The sequence below is a fragment of the Tachysurus vachellii genome, chromosome 20 (assembly GCF_030014155.1).
Source record: "Tachysurus vachellii isolate PV-2020 chromosome 20, HZAU_Pvac_v1, whole genome shotgun sequence".
Lineage (NCBI taxonomy): Eukaryota > Metazoa > Chordata > Actinopteri > Siluriformes > Bagridae > Tachysurus > Tachysurus vachellii.
Genome location: NC_083479.1, coordinates 13,518,107 through 13,538,477, shown reverse-complemented (window position 1 = coordinate 13,538,477; position 20,371 = coordinate 13,518,107). Strand labels below are relative to the sequence as shown.

Here is a 20,371-nt window from a genome sequence, read left to right as displayed (position 1 = left end):
AGACAGAGAGACAGACAGACAGACAGACAGACAGACAGATAGATAGATAGATAGATAGATAGATAGATAGATAGATAGATAGATAGATAGATAGATAGATAGATGAATGGATGGATGGATACACGCACAGACAGACAGACAGACAGACAGACAGACAGATAGATAGACAGACAGACAGACAGACAGATAGATAGATAGATAGAGAGATAGATAGATAGATAGATAGATAGATAGATAGATAGATAGATAGATAGATAGATAGATTAATAATTTTAACTCATTAATATAAAATTTAATGATTTTTATTCATAACAAATCAATATATTCATATGCTGCATTTTTTTCTGTATTTTGTCTATTTATTTTTGACTCTATGTTGTACTGTGTATAATTGTGGATGTGACGAATAAAATTAGAATTTTTTAAACTATCAGAGTAGGTTGTACTTAGCTGACATCAGACAAGTATATAATGAGCGTCAGTTAACTGTATTTATTAGTGAACCCATCCAAAAAATGCTAACAAATGTTAAAGGTAATGATAATTACCATGTAACTCTCTCAGACGTATTCAGACATGTTTGAGACTAACAGTGAAATGTGCTGTGTCCTGTTTTTTACTGTTTAGGTCTAAAATCAGTTTTCGTGGTTTCCACTGCCAACAAAAAAAGGAAACATCAAAAGGATTCATCTTTTTATCACGATTTTCTTTTTAATACGGTAAATTCCAAGCAGGGACTTTTCATGTTTTCATATTACCGGTTTCTGTGGTGTTAATACTGCAAAAGTCACTCAAGATTACCAAGATATTGTGCATAGATAGATAGATACTGTAGATAGATAGATAGATAGATAGATAGATAGATAGATAGATAGATAGATAGATAGATAGATAGATAGATAGATAGATATAGTAGTACTAAAGTAGATCTTGTAGTACTAAAGTAGTACTAATGCGGTTGTTCATTTTAAGCTGATCTGCAGATTCCTTTGACTAATCCAAAAACAAAAAACATACACTATATATTTTCTATTTCACATGAAGGCGGAAAATTGAGAAGAATTCAGTGCTGCCTTTAAACTTCCCCAACCACATGTGCGCACCGTCCCTGCTCTCTGCGTTCAGCTCCAAGGTTTGGAGTGTTTCTTTATATCTGTGTAGGCGTTGAAAGTTTTCAATGGAAGGCTTAAGTACAGGGCGCAGTTTTCCTTCGACGCTGTAAAACACTAACACTGCTGAATCTTAAGTATGACACACAGCCCTTATCAAATGCCCTCCTCTGTCTGTGGTTAGGGGAAAATTCCTACCTCATCCAAATAAAACATCTATTAGATATCGTGCTCACTTTGAAGCACTGTAATGCTTTATGGATAGTTAAAGGACGTGAGGCAAGCCTTTTATCACCGCTGCCAGTAATTTAGGATTGAATTGATAGGTGCATGGAATCTCCTGAGAGATCTGAGAAAGCATTCGGATCACACACAACACACACGCACACACACACACACACAAACACTACCATTCTAGAGGCAATTAAAAAGCGGAAAAAGCAGGTCTTTAACCTTGAGAGCATTGCCCAGGAGTGTATTAACATGCATCTCTCGTGCTTGGTTAAGAACAACACCATTAAGCTCAAGTATGCAGAAAGCTGAAAATCTTTGTGTGCAAAAATCAGCCATGCATATAGGAAACACACACATCTGTAGATGATGCACATGCCATGTGCCGACCTGAAGGTCTCTGCATGCTCTCCCTGCTCCTGCAGATAGCAACATAACCCCAGAGGTGACAAATGCTCCCCATTTCCATTTATTTATCGGTCTGCCAACAAATCCGGAGTTACATGGGAATAAATCTTCATCCAGTTAACACACACTGCCCATAAACAAGTATATAAGCTCCATCTCACCTCCAGCTCACACAATCATGGAAACACGAACAAACTGCCATTCGTCTTCATCTGCTTCACCTGCTCTCCCAAAGAAATGCACCCAAATGAACACACATGGGAACTCAGTCTTACATGGTATACACTGTTCTATTGTGTACTCACACTAACATACTAATAAATCCCCAAATCCGTAGGCATTTTCCTGCACATGAATAAACATATTAAGCAGGAACGGTGAGAAGCACAGGACCCTAACTAACGGTGAGAAGCACAGAACCCTAACCCTAACTAATAAGATAATCCTGATAGAATTTTATGTCGGAAAAAGTTCGAGCAAGCGTGCGTAGCAGATCAGGAGACGGAACAGTCACGCACGCTAATTTTCCAGAGGAGGAAAACTAACCCTCATCTCTTTCTCCTTGGAGTTCTCATAATCTTTCTCTCACATCTTCCTGACTAAGCTTAAATCTTCTCTAAGCGTAACTCTTCTTCTCCATGAAACAACTAATTCATAATTTGATAAGAGCACAAAACCCTGTTTTTTTCTGTTCTCCATCACCCACATCACGTGGGTGGAGCGACACAACAAGGGGTGTGGGATTTCAAATCTGATGACAAATTGGTATTTTTTCTTTAATTTGATCTGAAATTGCTCTCAAGTTACCCCCCACACACACACACACACCCCCCTTTCTGAATGTACACTATTTGCCAAATAAATCATCTACATTACCCAAGCATTAACTCAATACTAGATGAAATAATGTGATCGGTCACAAATTAGAAGAAATAACTCAGCTGTTGCTCCTAAATGTGAAATCGGACAGTTGGCGCAAGATATAAGCTGGAGTGAAAAAGCACAGAGCATCATATGTTTAATAGAATCAATAAAATGTCTAGCCAACGTAATTAAATGCCAGACCCGCCAAATTTATTGCTACGTCCTTGAGTCCACACACAAGCCAGCAAACAGCTACACAAGTGCACATAAAGACAGGCAACACACATATTGTAGAGTTATTCCTAACTCACTAATTTCACTATGAGAGTGTGCAGCGCTGAGCCACTGACCAGCATCTGGTTTGTAAGTGGGATGAGAGGAGCTGATCTGATTGGATATCATCTAAACACTTCCCTTGATAATGTATTCATTCACACAAATGGCCTCCTAAGGAAATCGCTAGTTCTGTCATTTGCAGTTTTTTAGTCTTAGTGCACGGTAGACTTAAAAAAGTAGACTTAAAAATCGGGGAAAAAAATACCTTTGCAAAACAAACGTTTTATTTGCTATGCAGCTGTATTTAACCTTAATACTTCACTGTAACATAAACCATAATATACCTCTCCTGCTCACTACACGGTGAAAATAAAGGAGAAAATAAAGACGCGAAGATAGACTCGAATTATAGCCTAAACATGTGCTTTGATAAACAGAAGTTAATCATACATGCGTTTGTTTCTTTGAGTCTTTAATTAATGCATTTAACTAGCCAGCTCACCATATGTTCACACATTACATTAGCTGCTATTTTTTAGTCCAGGCAAGTCGGCTAGCTGATGAATGGAAATGTCAAGTATACTTCTTGACTAAATGTTTTGAAACTGGAATATATCAAATAAGTCTTCTTTTTTCACGCAAGGATTTCAGGATTCAATAGTTCTTGGTAGTTCTTTGTGTTTAAAGCAATGTTTATTCATCATTTGGTTGAATTTCTAGTAAAAGTGCTGCTGTTTACTTCCAGCTGCTTGCACACATACGGTATGCACATACACACATACACATACACATGTACACACACACACACACACACACACACACACGTGTACACAAACACACGTAGCGTGGGTCTCTGACACATTGCCAGACAACCAGTGGGATAAAAACAGAATGCCTTTTTAATTGGCCCAGAGCTGATGCATATGCAAATGTGCTCCTGCAGCGGCTCAGAACAGACCAACGTCCGACGTGCCTTCGATCACGCACTGGGTGCAGGACCACACAGAGCCTGGAGACCAAACTCTTACTAAACCCAGCAGACGTTCTCTGGCTTTCTGATCTCAACCAGTTCATGTGATTTTCTTTAGTGCTCCATAATTGGCTTTTGGAAAAAGGTGGAATGAAAAGACATGCTTGGCTGGGTGCTGTTAAAGGTTAGAGGTACACACCAGCTGTGGGGATCGCACACACCTACACACACACACACACATTCAAGTTGGCAGACTCTGTGATCAATAGCCCTACAGATTGAAAGTGAGCAGTGATCTGGTGCTCTCCTCTCCTGTCCCATCGACCCTCTTTCCCCAAAAATGAGCACTTGTCAGAACGCCATTTCTGCCAAATGGGCCTATCGTTCATCATCATTAGAGGAGACTGGAGCAGGAACCGCCGGGAGAGAGGAAGTTGGATTGCACTCAGCAATCTAGAGCAAAGACCTCTGAAATATCTACCTTTGCAGTCCTGACTACAGAGTGCATCTCTCACCTCTCTTTCACCCAGATGGCTTTTCCAATGGGAGCTCATCTGCCTGGTATAACCCATTACTATCAAAAGCTAATGCTGCATTTACAATTTGATGATGGATGACGCTAGCAAACATGATATGTGTGTGGTTGTGTGTGGGTTTGGAGAGCAATGCCATTACCTCGTAGCAAGGACGATAACAAACCGGAAACTTCTTTAAAATGCTCTGTTCAATTTTCAAACTATTGCTGTAGTCATGGAGTAAATAGATCTGGAAATATAAACACTCTCTGCCTTGTATTTGAAATCAGCAGTAAAAACTGAGGATCTTCAAAGTCACCTGTTCATTTAGGATACTGATACAAAAATTTTAGTGTCATCCAATACCAAGCCAAACCTATCGTGATATAGAAACACTTGACTTAAGACATTCCTTTGTCATGTCAAATTTTTCATAAGAATTTCTGATTTTATCTAGCCTAATGAAATATATTCATAAAAACATTCCAAAAAAAACAAACAAAACTGTTTTTCCCACAAAAACGTTTCTATCTTCTGCCCTCTTAAGCATTCATTAGCTTCAATCACTAGAATTTTGTGTAAGGTTTTACCAACCGAGGGAAAAACATCTCACACTGAAAGCCAGCACTGTCCTGACTCTGTAGTTAATTTGTTTATACTGATTGAAACACCAGAATACATTTACATTACATTTCTAGCATTTGGCAGATGCCCTAGTTGATCCCGAGCAACTAACATTTATCTCATTTATACAACTGCACAATTAAGGGATAAGTGCCATGCTCAGGGGCCCAGCAGTGGCAGCTTGGTGGACCTGGGAGTCAAACTCACAACCTTCCAATCAGTAGACCTTAACCATTAGGCTACCTCATCACCCCAGAGTATGGTTATAAAGGTTAAACTACCCAGACACTTTACACCCTACAATCCTTTAGTGTAAAGAATTTCCACATAGCACGATAGCATGCTAACTTTAGGTAACTTTGTTATTTCCTGTGTATGACAATTAGCTCTTAAAGGCATCACAATATTTTTGATTTTATTTTATTAACAAAGCTCTAACAAAACCATGGAATTATTTAAAAAAAAAAAACAATTGGGTAGGTAAAGAAACAGTTGGTGCAAAGAGATTTGAACGAGTTAAAGTACGAGTAAAACTATAGCAGTTTTAAAGCACTGACATCAACCAATTATCATGTTGGATCATGTTAATAATACATCATTGGATTGATTACAGTATATCATCATATCTTCAAGCACTGTGTTAACTAAGTGATGTAGGTGCAAACGTGATATTACGACTACTCTTGCTGTTGATATTAATGCCACATTAAGGTATGGGGTGTCAATTTTTTTTCCCACACTAGCCTGTAAATGCATAACAAAATTGCACGAATACAGATGACTTAACCCCAACCGCTCAGTCTCATTCCCAGCTTGCATAAATGTTAAATCATGTATCCTAATGTAAGCCTTGTAAGTGCTCCAAGGGAGTTGGGCTAAGCCTGTAAAATAACAGAGCGAGCCTATGTAAATGATGTATAGGTAGAATATATTAGTTCAGCTCTCTGATTTGGATCTCCAGCAGTTGGGGATAAAAAGAGGGAAAGCAAATAGGGATGTGTAGAAGACAAATGGCGGGTAGTAGAAGCCATTACATTGTTTTACACCCACATAAATACTGTACATGATCGCAAAAATCAAAAGGCAAGAGAACATACGAATAAACAGCATGAATAATCTAACTCAGTTTATATTAATCAGTGATTATTTTATGTATGCTGCTCTCTGATTGGTGCTGACTAACGCTTTTAACATGCCACCCAATGCACAGCATTTCTGCTGATTGGCTAAAAAAACTCCTGCTGTTAGAACTATAACAAACCTCAATGACTATTGATTGAAACGTCTCACTTCTTGGAGGAAAATCCAAAAACAAGATGAGAACATGATTATTTAAAGAGCAGTTTATTTGCAATAGAGACAAATAACCGATTGTTGAACTGTAAAGGAGAAGGATGATTGCTATGGCAACTATTACGGGGGCAGCTCAGCGGGTAGTCTGATAAAGAGTCGATTTCTATGGGTAGAGAGAACCTTCAAATCCCCTTCAAGCAAAGATTAATCCCACAACCCTCACCCCAAAAAAGAGGCATTTAGCGAAATGTCATCTAGAGAAAGCCTGGTCCGTTTTCTGCTTTCGAGCAGCTAAGAAAATAAGTGTCCTGTTAAGCTGGATTTAAACGCTTATAACTCACAATGCTTACAAGCTTATACCGTAGCTTCTGTCAATCTGCCACTTTAGTTCCAGATAAAAATGAAAAAAATATTGTTATATCTACCTAACTAGTGTTAGCTAGCATCACAAACAAGTGCAGTCATTGAACTGAACATAAATATATAGCTAACACCATAAAATAGGGTAATATATAGCTAGTTAGCTAGTGTTTTTACCAAATAGCTATTATTTAGCATAGCCAAGTACAACTAACTAAATATTTAGCTATCTTTCAAGTCACTCTGCACTGTTAAAAATGTGAAAATATTAAAAGAATTATGTAAACTATAGCTACACAAAAAGTGCAGCAGCTAAATATCTACACATCAGTCAACATGCTAGTTTGTAAGCGCTTAGCGCTTGGAGAAATCTCTGTATCAGGTGTATCAGTGACTAAACCCCAATGTGTAACAGGGTTAAGCACACTAAAAACAGCTGAAGCATGACTGATAATGTCTGCATTATGAGCAGCTACTAGGCAGGTCACTGATGCAGCGAGTGTGTATGGGAGCAGTCACAGGCCTCAGAAGCAGTGGAGTGTGTCTGACATGTGGTCATGGATCCATAGCTCCGATAAGCAGTGGCTCAGGATCATGTGACAGGACGAGCGGCAGGACGAGCGGCACGAACAATAGATCTCAGTGTGATCAAAAACTCCAACACGTGTCCAGCAGCTTGCTGTGCGCTTAGCCAGCTGGAAAACATGAGCTGTGCTTTCTGCTACAGATAAAGCAGGTAGTTGTGTAAAGACAAGAGTTCAGTGCACTCCAGCTGAAGAAGCAGAGAGAAGTGAAGGCTGATACTGAGGGGGATAGGACAGCTGTAATTTCCTACCTTATAGTTGTTTTATGTTGATCCAACTCTTAAAGGAGCAAACAAGGGCCTTTCAGTGTACACTGTACCTTTATCTGTTGAACATGAGCGATTAATTCTGAAGGTTTAATGTGTAGAGAAATCAACATGTGCCCAGTGGTAATGTATAGTCTATGGGCAGTTGTCAGGGCTCTAAAGTAGTTGTAAAGTCTCTGTAAAACATATTTTGTAGAACGCTTTGATAATTGATGTAGTTAAAGCAATTTATGCTCGTCATTTATTAGACTTTCGCCTTACTAGCATCAGTGTTATAGTAGTAGTAAAATGTTACACAGTAAAAAGACTACTTAAAGGTTAAGTGAACACAATTTACTTGTTCTCTATCATTAATTGATCCAGCTTTGGTAAATTTAACATCAGTTTATTTCATTTGTATAATGCTTTCAACAATGGACATTTCACAGGAATATAAAAGTAAAAAAAAATAAAAATTAAACTTAATATTTAAAGCAAGCCAGAGGCAACAGTGGTCAGATAAAAACTCTATAAAAATGATATGAGGAATAAACCAGACTCGAAAGTGAACCCGTCCTCATCTGGGTGTAATTTTACAGAGATGTGATTGTTGTTTTTAACCTTGGTATATAATTATACATATTGGAAATGCAAAATAAAATTGTATAATATTGAACAACTGTCCTTAGACTTTCATTATACATCAACAGGTTTGTGGGATTATTTCTTATTTTTTCATGATTATGTCATGATGATATGTGATTTAATTATATAATCAGGACCATGATTTCTGCAATTGATTTCAATTTTATTTTCTCTTGGTCTTGTTTTTTATGCTTTTTTCCCTTAGCCTTGGGGATTATCTACATGCATTGTCTGAGGTTTGTCTTTCGCACGTATCAGTATGTTTAGACTACAGAGTGCCCAAGCTGTCTTAGTAAGCTCAATAATCTTGTCTTTACATGTAGTATTTTTAGATTTACTAATGCCATTTTTTTTTTCATTACAGGGAAATGTGATGAAATTCTTGACCTTGGTATATGTACATATTGTACAGACATAGGCAGAGATTGGGCTGGAATATCTCTAGAGTTTTCCTTTAATCACTTCCTCTGTTGCTAATATTTGTGCAATCTGAGGATCTGTAACATGGTGTCTTTATTTCTTCAGCAAAAGCATGCTTAAAGGTCAAAAAATGATAAAAAATGATTTGGAAAGTCTGGACAAGCATGTGGAAAAAAAGATGCCCCAATGAACAACTCTCCACTTTGCACTTACATATTGACATTCCCCGTTATTATATCCACAGTATCTGCTGCCTAGTGTAATTAATAAAGAATACAAGGGTGCCAGTAGTACAGCTCAGATCTTGATCCTTGATTGAGGCTCAGGCTGAAAGGAAGGGAGTCTAGTGAAGCCAATTATTTATCCACAGCTTTGATGACATTGCTCTGTAAGATCAGTGTTTCATTTCTCCTTTTCTTTTATTCATTAAGCATGTCACCCTGAGCGATGGAATATGCTAAAAGCCACACTTCTTAAGCTTCCTGGAATATTCATTGAAAGTGCTGATGGTTGTTTTAGACCCAAGTCCCAAGATACTGTGCATGGAAAAGAGCTTTTTGCAATTTAAACACAAATTCCGAAAAAGCAAATTGTGCGCGAAAGACTAGTTTTGTTCGGTGGGGCAGACTGCAGAGCTGGAGGGCTAATCAAACAGATAGTGTTTCGCTGGTGTCTGGTATCTTGCAAAGGAAAGGTTCTTGGTGGGGGAAAACTCAACTGCAGCGCTCGCCCAGTCTCAGGAGAAATCCAGCAAGGAGTTCTGCCTCAAACGATCAATACAAGAACAGCGCAAGATTCAGGAAAGGAGCTCACAGCTCGAGGGGTGGTGTGGAGAGAGCTGGGTAGAGAGGGAGAGATGGAGGCAGAGGTAGACAAAGGAATAAGCAGGGGAGGTGCGAGATCCTGACAAAAGCATTTTGATTTTTGGTAAAGCGCCGAGCACCGAGCAAAAGGATTAAGGCATTTGAGTGGACTCATAGGACACTGTTCATCCTCATGTAACAAGGGCTTGAGAAAAACTCACATGCTAAGAAGCGGACAAAGGAGAATCTGCCGTGTTTGTAATCTCTGACCTCACCCTGTAGCGCTCACACCCGTACACAGACACAAAAGGTGCAACCCGAAAAGCTGCGAGCAGGAAGCTGAGGCAGCTCTTTAAATCCCATGCACAGCGTCTTAGTGTGCTGCTGTCAACGGGAAGTGAGGTGAAGAAAACCCCACAGGGACAGACACACTATATCTGACGCCAGGTTCGTGTTACTGGCCTGGGACAGCACAAAAGATGTCTCTCTGTGCTGTTACGGACATGTGTGACATGCTACACACACACACACACACACACACACACACACACACATTCTCATACACAGAAGTACAGAATGTGGTATAATCTTAAAGTATTTCATAACTAATAAATTTATCTAGAAAACAAAGTATGGCAAATACTATGTGTACACACACAAAAATAAAATAGATTAGTTGCCATAAATCAGATTTTTACATGCAAATATATAATAGTAAAACGTCATACAATGAACATAGTTCTTTCTTTCATAGCACATGAACCTCTAGAGGACACTTTCAAATTTGTCTTCCTGCATATAAACTTAAACAAAATAAATTAAAATGGTGAAATCTCCATCTCCTACAATTGCACTGTCAATCAAGAATACCTGAGAACGCATCAAGCTAAGCACATGCACAGGAAAAAGTTATGATTTTTTTCTGTTTATTGTACAGTATGTTGGAGACAAGGCTATTTGTCTGGCACGAACAAGCCACAGAGTCTCTCGCTGCCAGTAGAGAAAAGAAGCACGGCCTGCTCAAGAAGGTGATGCGATTTGGATCAAAAATTCACAGCGATCCATCCTACATTTGCAATTCCTGGCTTTCTAATGCACACAGTGGGCAAGAAGCCCGATCCCATCCTGCATATTTGCACTAAACAGAAATCCTTCACCTGCCATATGGCTAGAGCAGTGAGGCGAGGCCACATGAGAACTGGCAACACAACTCCGTCCTTATGAACAGGACGAAATAAATAAAAAAGCACACAAACAGCCAAACATGCACAGGCATGCACACAGCATGTAAACACATACACACTCACTCACACATGCACACACACAAGCGCATGCACACACGGGCATACAAAGCAGGATGTATTTATAATTCAAATTGAGTGCAGGGTTCAGGCTTATGTGAGTTAATGAGGGGATTACTGTACAGGCGTGGAGCTCAGGGACGACCCCCGCACCGCTGTTTCTCTCTCTCCTCGGACCCCCTCTGACAGCCTAGCGCACAGAGAGACCATCTCACCACCCCCATTCCCTCACTCTCTCTTTTATATGGAAAAACGCAGCCTGGTTGCTGAGGTGCAGGAATATTCAGGACTCAGCAAGGCTGCCGAGTCACATGCGTTCTACCTGTTGGTCTTAAGAAAGAACACAAAGGGAGCGAAATCTAATTAAGGCTCGTTCGCTGCGATCTACTGTCTGGATGTCTGTAATCGAGCTTTAACTCTAAATAGATTCCAGCAGGAAACGGGTTGTTTGTCTGAAAATTAATGTTCTAATCAGAGCCTCTGGTGTATAAACCAACACTGCATGTGTTGACTTGAACACACAGCAGTGGGTTTGTATACAAACCACATGGATTCATGTTCAAAGCTAAAAAACAAATGATTAATATGTTATTTGTTTACAACCAAACTGCAGCTTACTGGGACAAATTGCTAATGTTAAATGAATATGGTAATTTTCAAGATATTTAAAAACAGGTAAGATACAAGGTAAGATGGAAGGGATTTTGTTTTTAAACCATCAGTTAACTCCTAGAATCTTTAACAATCTTACTCACGGCTTTCAAGATTAAATTAAAGACTCAGCAAAATTAACAATATGTGTGTATTATTTTTTTCATGTTTTCCTCTTTTGTCATGAAATCATGAAAGGTATGATTAAAAAAAAACAAAAAAAAACATAAATAATAAAAAAAAAAACATTATGATTCTTGAACTCTTTACAATACATTCCCCTCCAAAAGTACTGGAACGACAAGGCTGATTCTTTTGTTTTTGCTATACACTGAAGACATATGAGTTTGAGCTCAAAAGATGTATATACAGTAAAACAAACGATCCGATTTTCAGCTTTCGTTTCCTGATATTTACATCTGGACACAACTAGATGTAGTAACTTAGAATATGGCATCTTTGGTACCAAACTACCTAATCCAAAATTATTGGAACAGATAGTCTGATAATACGTAAAACTTAATATTTGATAAAATATCCCACAATTGCAGTAACTGCATCAAGCTGGTGACCCACTGACATCACCAAACTTTTGCATTCTTCACTTGTGATGGGTTTCTAGGCTTGTACCACTATTTCTTTTGTTGTTCCGGGTTTTTTTTTCTTCAATCTACTGTGCTACTCCAATGGCTTCTTTCCCAATTCTACTTATCATGGGGAAACATGGGAAGATGAAATTACTGGTATAATCAGCCAGTAGCTGGTGTAGTTGAGCGTATTTGTGTAGTTTTTTCAACTCAAGTTACTCTCTGAAACATGGACTGTGTTTTATCACAATACCCAGATCATGCTGCTCTCTCCCTGTCTCCATATACATTAAGCCCCTGTTCAAAGAGACACTTTTAGATAAGATATGTACTACAAAGCAAAGGCAAAGCCTCAGAGCACTGAAAGATCAAGCCAAAAAAAATATAAAAATAAAAAGACAATCACGATTTCATTGTCCTCTCCTCTGCAAGGTTTTGGAGAGTTCACAAAACAAACATAGATGAGGAGAAGAGAGTAGAGAGATGATAGATATGGTCCTTACTCCATTTATCTGCACCTATGCCTGAGCTAGACATGTGCACAGACACGGAGAGAGAGAGAGACCGAGACAGACAGAGAGAGAGAGAGAGACAAAGAGAGAGAGAGAGAGAGAGAGAGAGAGAGAGAAACTCCCAGAAATCATTTCTTCCTCGTCTCTGAAATTCTCTGTTACTTTAAGCCGGCTGCATTATGGCCTGTCAGACAAAAGCGCTGTTGATTGTGCTGGTGACAGAAAAATAGGGCAGTGGAGCACTGGGTGATGATAGCGCTCAGGAAGTGGTGACAGGCATGCTAGGCATTACACACACACTCACACACACACACACACACACACACACACATACACACAAACACACACACACACACACACACTCTGTGCTCAATAAATTCCTTCAGTGTGTGCACACAAAGTAAAAAGTGGGTTCATTTAGTGTGTGTATCCAGTGTGTGTGAAACCAGCTCTGGTCTGCTCTCTCCACTCACCCAAAATTAACGCAATTAACCCACGATTATGGGGTGCCCCAGCAAGGGCACCTCGCTAGCCCTGAAACAGCACACACAGACACACACACACACACACACACACACACACACACACACACGCACACAGTGCAGGAACACTTGGTGCATTCAAATGGATGTCAGGAATTTCATGTCATGTGTGAGAACATGTTTGCTGTTCAAGCTTAAGCTAAGAAAACAGATTTAAGGCAACCAGGAAATACAGACGCAGTCAGTCTAAAGCTAAACCAATCTGTCTGGAATATAAACATTTCTCTCAGTGTTGATAAAATCATAAAAATGATTTTGTATGACTTAGCAGTATTTACACATCAATAGCACAAGTGCAAAATTCTATAGCCTAGATCACACAATATGGAACGATCAATATTTATTTTGATTTATTATGTTTATTCTATTCATTTTACTTGTAAATGACAATATGCATAGTAATGCAACATCTTTTTAGGTCAGAAATCTTCATGACTTTGTGTAAGTCTGTACTTATGGTGTTGAGAAACACTTTCAAGATGGTTTCTGCATTGCATCTTAGTAGCCAAGCTTTCTTTGGCTACTAAACATATTAATAGTTCTTTAAAAATAAACTTGAACAAGTACATTTTAATTAGCCGTTACTTCTTTCGTCTTCAGTTAGCACATTATTCTATTCCAGCCTGCAGTTTAGTTCAGTTCAGTTTTCAGTTCAGTTTCCTGTTCCAGGAAAACTGAACGTGAGGCAGGAGTAAACTCTGGTTGTGACACCAGACTATTGCCAGACAATTTAGCATAGTCAGTCTATTTACCAAGAACAGGAGGATGGAACTGGGAGCACTGGATCCAGCTCCAATGAAAAGAAATACTTCAATGGAAAATAGTTTGTTTTTTTCCTAAAGTAAAAAGGAAGATAATATAATCCATCCTTTCTCTACACCAGTTATCCTTCTGGGTCACAGGGAACCTGGAGCCTATCCTAGGAGACTTGGGGCACAAGGCAGAGTACAGAGGGCACTACAGTACACAAATTCATACCCCCCGGGCAATTTATAGAAGAAAATCAGCCTACAGTGCATGTCTTAGGACAGGTGGAGGACACCGATGTACCAGGAGTAAACCCCTGAGGCACGGGAAGAACATGCAAACTCCACACACGCATAGGAAGACAATACTAAAAAGAAAATGTCTCGTGCACCTTAACCACTCCAACGTTCATCCACTATCACCATCCTCAGACACACGGAACAGACAGTATTAACTCTTGCCATGTAAAATAAATAAAAATAGCAAATATTCACAACAGAATATGATATTGTGATCCATCTAATAGGGAAGCGTGTCTAGAGGAAATCCTGCCAATAGGCGAAATCCTGTGGTGCCAACAATGAAGATTAATGTGCAAACACCAGCAGCATAAACAGAGCCGCACCCGAACCCGTATACAATTAAAAACCAGGAAAATTGATTAATACGCAGCCGCAAAGGGCCCGGGAGTGTTTAAGCGATCTGACCGGGGCAGCCTCACTGTTTAATTACAACTGGTCTAATTAGCAGCGGACGGTCAGCGGGGGTCTAATTGAGGCAGTGGGGAATGCTGTACCGCTTTCACTGATCACGGGGATGAGTATGCTCGACGGAATAACACGACTGATACTGAATTTATCATCTTTATGGATGTCAAATTAAAAAAAAAACATTTTTATTGTCATTTCCAGTAATATCTTCTATGATGATCTGTGTTGTAAGGTCTAGGAAAAAATCCAAATATTTAATTTAAGGCAAACTTGTATGCAGATGTTTCTTAAAGGTGTTCCATTGGCCACATACAGCACTATAACCATGTTAAGACAACATTAAGTTACACTTTATGCGGTGAGATGCGTACCTAAGAATTTGGACTTAAAGTGAAGAAATTAGAATTAAACTGCATGAGGTTTAAGTGTAAAATCTAGTTAAACATTAGAGGTAAGACAATATTAACATGAAACTCAAACATTATAACCCCCCCCCCCCCAACACACACACACACACACACAGAATAGTTCTCAAATGTAAAATCTTTAAGCAATTACAATTTTAATGTATTTTAAAGGAACCTGACAGCTTTAGTGTGCAGCTACAAACCGTGTGGAATGAAAGGTCAGAAATATTTACCTGGAAAACGTCAGGCACACAAAGAGAAGCAAAAAAAACCACACACACACACAATAGGAGAAGGAGGTGGGAAGTAAACGGTGGTGAGCAGCAACACAAAAATATAAATTGGATTTAAATTGGTGTGTAATGATGTCGTTTCTTCCACCTCGCTTTCTTTTTTCTCCTGCTGTAGTGAACGCACACCTGCTGCTCTACAAAGAATGTCTTCTCTCCAGGAAATAAGAAAACTTGGCTTTTCTAGACCACTGTGCCATCTTTCTCCTTATTTCTCATTCCATTTCACACCCACCAACCCACCCACAAATACACACACACACTCACGATCAATGGCCTTTGTCCTGTGAGCCCGAACAGTTGATTTTTCCCAGAGCAATGTCAAGCTAAGAGATGCTATGCTGTCACAGAGCCACAGCAGTGTGAAAGCTACACATCAACCCTGACTTATCATAGCACAGCTGCCAGCGGAGGGGTGTGTGACAGCAACACGTAGTGTCTCCAGACAGCAGCGAGAAGTGGTGTGTTCCTGTTAAGGTTAAAGGTGGCAGGATAATTGTCATGAAGCATGTAGGACCCACTCAGATTTTCTGTACAGAGCTTCCACACAAAAAAAATGTAATACTCATTATAAAGTCCAGGAAAAATACTGAGCTGAAAGCGAAATGGCTTCGTGAACAACCTACACATGGCAGAAGTTCATATATACTGTATACACACACCTGTCACTTTAATAGGAACACATGTGCATCTGCTCGTTATTGCATTTATCCAATTAGCCAATCGCGTTGCAGCACTGTTAAGCATCAGTTTATCAGAAAGAACTACTGAACTTGATTTAACAGTGTATTACTGCTCAAATAGCTAGAGTTATTTACAGATTTTTGAAGAGTTTAAAGTGCCAAATAGGGAGTTTTACTGGTTCTGCTGAATGAGTTTCAAAGCCATAGCTCTTCTAATTAATTAGGAATTATTAGGCATTACGGCTCATTAGAGACTATCTTGTCTTGACAGGAAACAACATTGCAATCCTGATACTTTAGCCACTGCGCATTACTTTCTCATGAGCACTTATCGTATCACTTTTCAGTACTGTACTGATATCAGACTCCATATCATTTTAATAATTTATAGTACTTAATATGTGCAATATCTCCCACTATGCCACATTATGACCGCACACATTGTTTACGTCTCTTTTTTGCAGAGGAGTGTACAACTGTATCGTAAATAATTCAACGTATATAGATGCTTAAGCACTCTTTATGCACATGACTATAAACCCGAGCCTTGATTCTAGATGGTTATGTTGTTGCTGTTGTTTTATTTGGATACATTGACTAGTAATGTGTTTCCTCGTTCAATCACCAAACCAATGCAATTCGGTTCATGCAGTAAAATATAAACTTTTCTACATGATGTCTATTTGGTGGAATATTGTATCGATCGTTAAAGCCGAGGTAAAAATAGGCACAGACCTCTGGCGGTTAATGAAGGTCTAAATGGGTCGATTCTGTGTTCTGTCTTGTCTGTAACCTACTTCAGGAAAGAAAAGGAAAGGCTCTGAGAAGCAGAACAGTCGAGGCTTATTGTTTTGTCAAAACAACATGGTTGCCTGCAGTCACACACACACACACACACACACACACACACACACTCACACACACACACACACACACACAGGTACACTCCCCTCCCTCCTTTGGAAAAAAATTCTCTTTCTCTTTCTGAATTCCTCCAGCGCTCTCAAGGCTACTGCTGGCACAAATTGCTTAATAATAAAAAGCCTGAATTAAAAGAGCAGGGAAAGCAGAGGTGCTTGCTGGAAAGCAGGGAAGGAAGCAGGGACTGATAATTACTAGCGTTTCGCAGCAAAGGCCATCAACTCAGTCCTCATATCTTACAATCCCTAAGCAAACAGGCCACACAACCATTCCCAAGCTAATGACTCTCTCTCTCTTCCTGCACTGTAAATAAACCTGCACAACTCAAACACGAGGAAGCGCAGGAACCCGTTCCACGCATTCTTGCAGCTAAAACGGGGAAGTAAAACCAGCGGTGTGGATCGAAAGGAATCAAGTTTTATCTTCTAGACAAGGTGCATTTCATTCATCACGTCTCGGTAAACATCCTGAGATGTTCTCAGATGAGCACATTATCTTGCATTCTCGTCTCAGTCAAGTTAGTCTCAGCTGTTCTTTACCCACAGCTATTTTCACTCTCTTTGTTTACTCCTTTTAACTCATACTCTCGTGGCGCAGCATTCAAACCTATCCGGCAGACCGCGAAGTACACACAGCCTCCAGGAAGTCAAATTTTCTGGAATGCCAGCAGACCTGAATTGGTTCATCAGACCCTTGACCACAAGAAACATACAATGATCATTAGAGCAACAATCATGGAGACCGGGAGAAGAGGAAAAAAATAATAAAGAGCCGTAGGACATCAAATAAAGGAGTTCTTTATAAGCTGTGGCGCTAATACTCTTCTCCATACATCAAATTATCAAGATATCGATCGTCTTTTCATGATGCAATGAAGCATTTGGCAGGCATCAATACGAGAAGCTCGCTGATGGAAATCCGAAATCAATAGCAATGTAAAGAAACTCATTACGGGCTACGGGAATCAGTGAACACAAGGAATATAGTCTGATTTGTGCAAAGGGCTTTACGTGAGGTGCTTTATAAATCTTGGCTTTATGAAGACACCCAGGTTAAATTATTCACTGTGGATGGTTTTTAAAGTCTGTCAGAGACTAAGTGGAAAATTTGTGACGCAATTGAAATGATCGGAAATTCTACTAATCGCTGACAAAATAAGTTAAAATTATACCTCAAAGATTTCATGGAAAGTTAGTTTTTGCATTTCCATGTCTTAAATAAATCTGTATAAAATGCTTTCTTTATTCATAATCTGACAAAAGCACGCTTTAAAGCAATTTTGATGGTGCTGAACATTATCATGGGTCAATAAATGTAAAGTTTTATTACTCATAACAAAACAAAAAAAAACACACAAATGGATTAAAATGGTCTGTTTATACAGGAAGCGTTTTAGCTCTATTTAATGGACAAGACGTGAAGGCAGGCTATATTAAAAATAGAAAAAAATACAAGAAAACTACATTTAAACATCAGGAGATGCAGTTTAACTGGGAATAAATGTAGTTTGTCCTGTTACAGTTTTTACATTTACAAACTAAAATGCAATCTTTTTTTTTTTTTTTGCCAATAACCACAGCTTTTAGTCGAAGGGTAAAAGATGAAGACGGAAAAGAAAGAAAAAAAAACACAAACAGTTCTCTACATTACACCCTCAGACATCATGCTGACAGCCCGTATCCTGTGTGACACATCCTAATCTCAGCACAAAGAGCAACAGGCAGAGATTACACCAAATTACACTAATGGCACTCTGCGATTCAACCCCAAACCCTTCAGCACACATCTCCCCATTCACTCTATTGCATTCAGACACTTTACTGGGAGACTAGCACACGTATTAATGTACACGCAAATACACTGAAACACACAAGCTCACACAAACACCCCCATGCCCCCTGTATCCACACTCCCACATATTTACATACACACACACACACTGAAAATCAGGACCTTGAGGTTATGCTAGTTAGTAGATATTCCATTCAGTGCTATTATCCATGTCGGAATAGACTCTGGAAAAGAACGAGGAGGGTGTGTGTGTGTGTAGGTGTGTGTGTGTGAGTGTGTGTGTGTTGGGGAGGGGGCTTGTCAACCCCTTGCAAAAGGAGAGCTGCAGTAAAGCTGCTGGGCAAACAAAAAAAGACTGAATATGAATTATCAATGCCTACACAGCCAATAAGCACACACACAAACACAACTACACAAGCATACACACACACACACACACACACACACACACACACACACACATATATATATATATATACACAGTAACCTCTCAGTTTGGCCGTCTTTCTTTACCCACCAGGGGGTTCCAGAGTCTATATCCGCAGGCTTCTGTATCTCCACACACCTTAGGGACACATCGATGGTCAGAGGAAGCCAAATGAGCATAAATGTGTGTGTGTGAGTGTGTGTGTCTCTTCACTGGAAAAGGGTTTTGTTTTTTGACTGGATTTCTTTCCCCAGTACACTATTACATGCCTCCTAAGGCTCACCACTGCCAAATCTTTCAATTAACACACTCAGTGAATCACTAGTGTTGGGTCCAACAAACCCGAACTAAGCAGAACAAAGTAGTCCTCTGAGAAAAGGAAGGGGAGACAGCACAAAAAAAGGAGGAAAGAGGAGCTGGAGCTTCACTGGAAACCCACACTATTCATTTCTCTCGCTCTCTCTCTCTCTCTCTCTCCCTCTCTCTCACACACACACACACACACACACACACACACACACATACTGCGTGGCATAAAAGAGATGCCCGGAACAAAAGAACTGGGACGGCAGTAACACTAATTACCAAGCTGGTCTTTGACAAGCTCCTCCATCCTCCCCCCCTATTTTGAACAGGTCCTGACCCCCCTCTCTCTGCCCAACAACATCAGCAGCAGTGTTTTAAAAGTAGATACTGCAATGCTCAGGCCCATTGGGCTGCGTTTGGTTGAAAAGCTCTGGGTGTTGTACAAAAAATCTACTATAGGGACAAAAAGCCTCTGTTTTTCTGTTCAAGGTTGTTGAGATTTCACATAACTGTATCATCAATCCCAGGCTAACTGACGCTCTGTATTGATCTCATGCAGCGATCTGAAAGCTGTTCAGCCTCCTTCTTCCCTTTCCAGGTCTCATCAGTATTCCTCTATCAGATGTCTCAATTTTGGTGTGAACAACATGCATGCAGAATTTCACAGAGAGAAATAGCAGAACTGTTCAAAACAACAAGTGCTAATCACACACACACACACACACACAGTCCTGTGTAGTTTCAGAGTCTTAAAGGATTAGAATCTGATATGTTCTTCTGCTGTTGTAACCCATTCACCTCAAGATTCTGCATTCTGAGATGCTTTTCTGTTCACCACAGTTATAAAGAGTGATTATATGAGTTACCAAAGCCTTCCTGTCAGGTTAAGCCTAACAATTTATTCTCTTTTAACCTCTCTGATCAACAATTCTCTCAGCAGAACTGCTGCTCATGATGCTTTTTTGTTTTTTACATTATTCTATGTAACCTCTACAGCGATCGACAAACTCAAAGCACCAACAAAGTCACTAAGATCACATTTTCCCCAACTCAATCTCTTCCATTCTTCCCACTTTCAACAATACTCAATGCTCCAACATCCAAAAGATTTTCTCTCAGTTGGTGCTTTGATGATGACGTCCTGAAACT

At 39.5% G+C, this 20,371-nt stretch overlaps 1 protein-coding gene across 4 annotated transcripts in view; it reads right to left on the bottom strand.

The window, feature by feature from the left end:
- LOC132862999 (roundabout homolog 1-like) overlaps window positions 1–20,371 on the bottom strand; it is a 178,996-nt gene that overhangs the window by 72,997 nt on the left and 85,628 nt on the right. The window lies entirely within an intron of this gene.